The sequence below is a fragment of the Puma concolor genome, chromosome C1, assembly GCF_028749965.1.
Source record: "Puma concolor isolate L17-30 chromosome C1, mPumCon1.1.hap2, whole genome shotgun sequence".
NCBI classification, from domain to species: domain Eukaryota; kingdom Metazoa; phylum Chordata; class Mammalia; order Carnivora; family Felidae; genus Puma; species Puma concolor.
Window position 1 is genome coordinate 95156790 of NC_141674.1, and position 7813 is coordinate 95164602.

The following is a 7813-nucleotide window of genomic DNA, read 5'->3' on the forward strand; positions in this document are numbered from 1 at the left end:
CTTCCGGTTTCTTCCTCTGGAGTAGATTTGGTGTAGGCGGAGCATATTCTAATCCCTTGCATTAGAGAACTTCACAGTGGGAAGTGAAGGTTTGGGGAGGCGAGGCAAGGCAGAGGACCCACGACAATATCCACAGGGCTCCTTCTCCCCTCCTGCTGTAGGGGCAGTCTCAGTTAGAAGCTGGGGCTTTGTAGTTGAGTGTCACCTCCTCCCGCCAGGCGCTCTGCCAGGCTCTTGCCCCTAGTCACACCCTTTCTGACGTCACGTGCTCTTTGTACTTGGAACACAGGGTGTGGTGGGCACGCGTTTGTTCTTTGTTCTATGCAACTCTAAAGAGCTGAGTTGACTTCAGAGTAGAAAAGCTGAGCTCAGCAGCACACACTCAGACGCTCCTTGCCTCTTTGGCTTCTCAGATTATGCTCCCTGAGTGCCGGGGATACAAATATGTCTTGCCCAAACTTTTCTTGCTTTTTTTTTTTTCCTTCTAAGTTAAGCAAAGAGATTATGTTCCTCATTCATGGAGGTTACTCAAAGCCCTGGCTGGAAACAGTACATGTGAGTCTGTGCTGGGTGTCTGAAAGCATTCTCAGTTTTTGCTTTTTATTTTATTTTTTATTTAACATTTATTTATTTTTGAGAGACAGAGTGAGACAGAACACGAGAGGAGGAGGGGCAGAGAGAGAAGGAGACAGAGAATCTGATGCAGGCTCCAGGCTCTGAGCAAGTGTTCATCACAGAGCCCAATGGGGGGCTCAAACCCATCATGACCTGAACTGAAGCTGGACTCCTAACCGACTGAGCCACCCAGGTGTCTCCCCACCCCCCCACCCCCGTTTTTTAATGTTTGTTTATTTTTGAGAGAGAGAGAGAGAGAAAGAGAGTGATGCTGGGTTCGAACTCGTGAACCGTGATATCATGACCTGAGCCAAAGTTCGGTGCTTAACCACTTAACTAACTGAGCCACCCAGTGCTCTGGGCTTTGCTTTTTGAAGAGAGAATTGCACTCTTCTTGTTCGTCCTGTAAACCCGGAAAGTATTGTGAGATCACCTTAGGGTACTCCTGGGAAAAGTAGACATGGTCAGCTTTCAATTATCCACAGGTTCAGCAAGTATTAGACTGTCAGATTAGCTCCCAAGGAAGCTGGATAGCTGGAAAGGTGAGCGGTCTTTTGGTCACGGGCAAGTTTTTTATTTGGGCTCTGCCGCTTTCTAGCAGTGTGCTTTGGGCAAGTTACCTGAACAGACTAGTCTTAGCCTTTCTCTAGCAAAGGAGGAGATGCCGTGCCTATTCCACACTGCCACTAGGTGAGAACGTGTGGAGTGTGCTGTCTGGACCACAGGAAGAGCTCAGTAAATGGTAGCTGTTGTAACTCTGCTTCTAGGCTCCACCTTCTACACCACATCCTAGCCAAACTACTATTTTTTAGGAATTCATTTTCGATATTATAAGGTCATAGATGTTCTGAATTTTTAAGGTCCGGAGAGAATGTGCGGATTACCTAGTCTATTTTCTTTCACAGAGAAGTGATCCCTTAGGGGGTTGGGTGGACTTTCCCTGGGTAATTATAGAATGACGAGAATCCAGAACTTTTGTTTCTGAGTCCAGGCCTCTTTCCCCCACACCACACCACTTACCAAAACCCAGTGGCTTTTCTCCTTGCCCAGGGACCAGAAGGAGCTCCCCCTGGGTACGCCAGAACTGCCGGTAGGATTACCATTTTCTTATACTTGGCTAGGAGAGAGCGTAGTGTGTCACAGTTCACAGGCCTGTTGACAGCCCAAGCCCCACATTGTGCCTCCTACGAGTTCACAGCCTCAAATGAGGTGATGAAGCCTCTGGGTGTTTCGTGGCTGTCAGCTGAGAAAAGCATTTCCCCATTATTCTTTCTGCAGGAAGCCACAACTCTCAGCCTCCCAAATGGGGAAGAGGAGCTGTGGGGTGTAGGACTGGCTTCCTATTTCCACTGAGCCACGGCAATGAAACTCGGAGCCTGAGGAGTCTTTCTGCAAGCGAGTGAGGGCTGAAGGACCGGAGGAGCCACAGCCCCTGGTCCCACAACTGAACAGAAACCCCACCACTGGCAAGGCAACCAGGAGCCAGTGGTTTTCTCTCCTTGGGGTTGGGCAGAGAAGCCTAAGAAGCCACCAAAGGCCGGAGAGGAGGAGCCCCACCTCTGTGTTCTCTGAGCAGTTCTGCTTTTATGTCTCTTAGTTATCGCTGTTCCATTTTAAGCTTCATTTGAATAAAGAGTTTTGCTGCTATGTACGTATACTCATACACACTCACACACACACTAGACCTTTTTTTTTTTTTTTAACTAGACCTTTTCCTTTTAGCTTCCCTTACTTTCCCTGCTGGACAGATATACGAAAATGAGGGGCTCACATTTGGATCAATTCATGCCCTGTAAGGCCAAGGACAATTGGTGTGCCCTGAGAGGAGAATAAGGAGGGAGTATTTAGAGAGAGCCACAGCTTCTGGGATTACCAGCCTTCTAAGGATGTTTACCTGCACTGTATTTTTTAAGCCTCTATATCTCTGTAACCGACTTGTCTACAAGTTGAATCTCAAAGCAACCCTTGCCAAGGACATCCCCAGGCTTACTGAGGATGCCTTTCCTTGGGGGGCACTGGATACCCCAAGTTAGCATGGCTGCACCCTGACATATGTGTTCTTTGAGGCTCAGGGGTGAATTGGCCTGCAAAAGGACCCTTTTGTCACTCAGATTTATATCTCTTTTGAGGAGAAATGAAGGGGATGCTACAGAATGACCTATAAGTTCCTAATTCTTGTCTTAGGGTGGTGCAGTCCTTTGCTGATAAATGGGAGGGGATATAGACACACAGTCAAGACTGGATGGGTCGGGGGGTGGTCAGGAAAGGAGATCATAGCCACTTCTGTCATCACGGAGTAACTGTGTTTGCAGAGAGACCTGTCACTCTGCTCTCTGAGCTCAGGCAGGAGGGCAAGAAAGCCCATTTTGTCGGCACTACGGTGTCATGCAATTTTGGTGGTTTCTTACTTATCCACACCCATTTTAGCTCAAAGACGACAGAACCCTAATAAGAGAGAGTCATAAGTTCCATGTGGAAATCATGAGCCTTCAGCACAAGGGGACCACTTCTTCTGCATCCTCCTGGGACTGACCGTCTCCCTAACCACTGAGTGAGCTAACGATTGTGATATCTGCTTAGTTCCTATCTAGCTGACAGAACTTGATCAGGAAGCCCCCTCTCACCAGACACCAAGTCGGTGCCTTGATCCTAGCTTCCTCAGTCTCCAGAGCTGTAAGAAATAAGTTTATGTTTATAAACCACCCAGTCTATGGTATTTTTGTTATAGCAGCCGGAATGGACTAAGACAGTATGTTTTTTTTATTATAGCTACAATAACCAACCATGATATTGCCTTGCTTAGTGCAATAAGACATAGATTGGCAAGCATACATCCATGGCAGTGCCCCACTGATACTATTGTCCCAAGTTCCATACTGCCAAACAGTTACATAATGTCTGTGATGTAACTACTTAGTTTAAACCCTGAGAATGATATGGGCACTAGACAATAAATGCTCACTTGCTGAAACCCAGATTTGTAATTTATTTCTCAACATGGATGGTTTTTTGGAACCCTGGAAATATCCAAAACATACAAAGCCAAATGTTAGAATTTTAAGTGCCCTATATTTATTCCTAAGATATAATAGCGATCAAATTGCACAACGAATTTTCTTTTTACAAATGATACTCTATTGTGCTCTCCTCAAAACTCTAACCTCAGAGTCCACACGCAAAATCCACTGTGCTACTCGTTAACTTCAATCGCCCACTGGAAGCTTACAGTCTTGCAATTTTCAAGCATCTACCCCTCCCAAACTCGAATATTCTTGTGTATTTCAGTAACTTGATGAAAAACAAGTTGGGACTTTTTATTTCCGCTCATATTTCAATAGTGACTTTTTTCTAATAATAAGAAAAAATTCACTCCCCTAGAAAGTTTTAAAAAAAGCAAAAAGCTGGGGCGCCTGGGTGGCGCAGTTGGTTAAGCGTCCGACTTCAGCCAGGTCACGATCTCGCGGTCCGTGAGTTCGAGCCCCGCATTGGGCTCTGGGCTGATGGCTCAGAGCCTGGAGCCTGTTTCACATTCTGTGTCTCCCTCTCTCTCTGCCCCTCCCCCGTTCATGCTCTGTCTCTCTCTGTCCCAAAAATAAATAAACGTTGAAAAAAAAAATTTTTTTAAATAAAAAAATAAAAAAAGCAAAAAGCTTAAATGAGGACCAATGATTTCTCCCAGGTACCACTGTGACCTATGTAGCTTGATCAATAGACCACTCACTGAGAAGACCAAACTGTGAGTCTAAGTTTCTGCTTATCTCTTTCCTGATTTCATTTTTCTTTTTTTTTTTTTTTTTTTTTTTTTAATTTTTTTCAACGTTTATTTATTTTTGGGACAGAGAGACAGAGCATGAACGGGGGAGGGGCAGAGAGAGAGAAGGAGACACAGAATCGGAAACAGGCTCCAGGCTCCGAGCCATCAGCCCAGAGCCTGACGCGGGGCTCGAACTCACGGACCGCGAGATCGTGACCTGGCTGAAGTCGGACGCCTAACCGACTGAGCCACCCAGGCGCCCCCTGATTTCATTTTTCAAAGTGTTTGAGCATTCTCCTGGACTATTCAACAACACAGTCTGCCCTGACATTGTCTTATTCTCAGGGTTTTTCCTTGCCTCTCCAAATGGATTGTAAACATCTCATGGTCAGAAATAGTATTAGTTCTCAATAAAATCTTACAGGTTTGGGTCTAAGTGCGCATACAATTCTCCTCTCTTACCTGATTCCCAGACCACAGCCATGTCTAACTGTCAGGCACTTAGACCAGATCTTCTCAGTGGGATCCGGAGAGGGGTACATTAAAGGAAGAGTTTTCTACATTAAAATGAGTGTCCATTTCTGCTGCAAACAACTCTTGAGACATTCTTTCTGATGATCCTAAAACGCCCTCTCTCATAACCACTTCTCCCTCCACAGATGTTCATTCTCCTGATGTCTCTTTCTCGTACTTGCTCCTCCCTTCCCAAATCTTCAGTTACCCTAACTTTCAGGCCTCACACTACCTAAAGCTATTCGAATATTTATAGAACACCTCTGGCCTTCCAGACGTAATCATCCAACATCCACTAGAGAAACACAGAACCTACCTATGGAGCTTTGTGTCCATGGCGAAGACAGACAGTTATAAAAACAATGAATGATAAAGGGGATATGTGTGGGTAATGGGAGCGTGTAGCAGGAGTACCTAGTCCTGCTTTGAGGGCTTCCTGGAGGAACCGAGATATGGAGAATGTGTAGGAATTAGGTGAAGAGGTGAGAGGATATTCTAGAAAGAGAGAGGAAGGGAGAGAGGGAGAGAGAGAGAGAGATAAAGACTTGTTTCAAGCAACTCAAAGGAATTCAGCATCAAGTGTGGCAGGGCCATGGTGTTGGGGGTCGGGGAGGAGAGGCCAGCTGAGAGTTCTAAGAGTTAATAGGGGCCGCTTAAAACCTAAAGGGGGCCTGGCTGGCCCAGTGGAGCATGCCATTCTGGATCTCAGGGTCCTGAGTTTGAGCCCCACCCACACTGGGTGTGGAGCTTACTTACCCAAAACAAAACCAAATCAAAAACCTAAGGGGAAACCATTGACGAGTTGCAAGCTGGGGAATGACACCATTAAATTATCATCTTTAGAAGGCTTTCCTTGCTAGGGTGAGCAAGAAAACACCCCCAGCTGATCTCGAAGGAGGTTGGGATGCAGTAAAACAGGTGAGAAATGAGGACTAGTGTATGGCTCTGGAGTAGGAGAGAAGTTGCCTGATTTGAGAAATATTTAGGCAAAGGGACAATTTATAGGACACGGGGGTTGATAATATGCTGTGAGGTGGGACAGAGGGTAGCCTAGGAGGATGCCTGACTTGAACAGCATGGAGGTTAGTGGGCCTTTCCCCGAGCTGGTGAATACAGGAGAGGAGCAGGTTCAGCAGGAGGATGCCCAGGTTACTAAGCTGAATGTTGCATCCCAGATTTAACGCACTTGCGTGGAGCTCAACGAGAACTCGGGTTCCACGTATAACTTTGTGAATCTCTGGCACAAAGAGATAGTAACGGAAGCCACAGAAAACGTGTGAGTCAAGCAAGAAGTCTTAGCTCTTTCACCTCAGGGTCCTGTCATCGTGACAGCAGCTCTGAGTGAGGGGCTCTGCCTCCACAGACTGATGTCAGACGGGGACAGGAGAATTTACGACAGCATTTCCTAAGGGGCAGTTATGCTGAAAGTCTGTTCCCTGAGAAAAACGACACAGCCACATGCACACATACATGTTATTTCGTGATCAAATAAGTTTGGAAAAACCTGTTCATCTAGAGACTATTAAGGGCTGACAAGTTCTGCAGTAAAGATGCATTTCCTCTCTAATGCAGCATTCTTCACAAGCCAGCCCTGGTCACAGATGATTCTGTGAATCACATTCACAGAATCTGAATGGGTCAGGGTGAAGGAAGAGAGAGAAAGCTAGCCTTTCCCAGATGTGTGTTTTTTTTTTAAATTTTTTTTTCAATGTTTATTTATTTTTGGGACAGAGAGAGACAGAGCATGAACGGGGGAGGGGCAGAGAGAGAGGGAGACACAGAATCGGAAACAGGCTCCAGGCTCTGAGCCATCAGCCCAGAGCCTGACGCGGGGCTCGAACTCCCGGACCGCGAGATCGTGACCTGGCTGAAGTCGGCTGCTTAACCGACTGCGCCACCCAGGCGCCCCCAGATGTGTGTTTTTAAGTCAAGCCCTGGGGAGAGTGTCCACACCTTCATTTATCAAAGTAAAAAAATTGTATCTCAGTGGTAGGTTCCACATTTCACAGCTGGCTTGGGATACATTGGGCTTATCACTTAGCCCCTCACGGTTTCAGTCTCAGACAATCCCAGTCGACACAGCAGAGGGAAAACCGGCAGTATAATTTCCAAAATCTAAACTGGTCATAGGGTTTCTAAAACAGCATTCTCTGTGACTTTGAATTTGAGTCCCAACTGTGCTATCTCTTTAACCAGCAAGGCCGTCTTTCAGAATGGAAGGAGAGATAAAGAGTTTTCTAGACAAAAATTAAGAGTTCATGACCACTAAACCAGCTCTGCAAGAAATTTTAAGGCAGACTCTGAATGGAGTTTAAAAAAAAAAAAAAAAAAGAAGACCAAAGCAACAAAGACTAGAAAGGACCAGAGAACATCACCAGAAACACCAACTCTACCGGTAACACAATGGCACTAAATTCATATCTTTCAATAATTACTCTTAATGTAAATGGACTAAATGCTCCAACCAAAATACATAGGGTATCCAAATGGATTAAAAAAAAACAAAACAAGATCCATCTATATGCTGTCTGCAAGAGGCTTATTTTAGACCTAAAGACACCTGCAGATTGAAAGTGAGGGGATGGAGAACCATCTATCATGCTAATGGACATCAAAAGAAAGCCAGAGTATGGGGCACCTGGGTGGTTCAGTCCGTTAAGTGTCCAACTTCGGTTCAGGTCATGATCTAATGGTTCGTGACTTTGAGCCCTAAGTCAGGCCCTCTGCTATCACTGCAGAGCCAGCTTCCGATCCTCTGTCTCCCTCTCTCTCTTTCTGTCCCTCCTATCTCCCCTCCCAACAATAAATAAACATTTAAAAAAAAAAAAAAAAAAAGAGGGGCGCCTGGGTGGCTCAGTCAATTGAACGTCCGACTTTGGCTCAGGTCATGATCCCGCGGTCTGTGAGTTCGAGCCCCACGTTGGGCTCTGC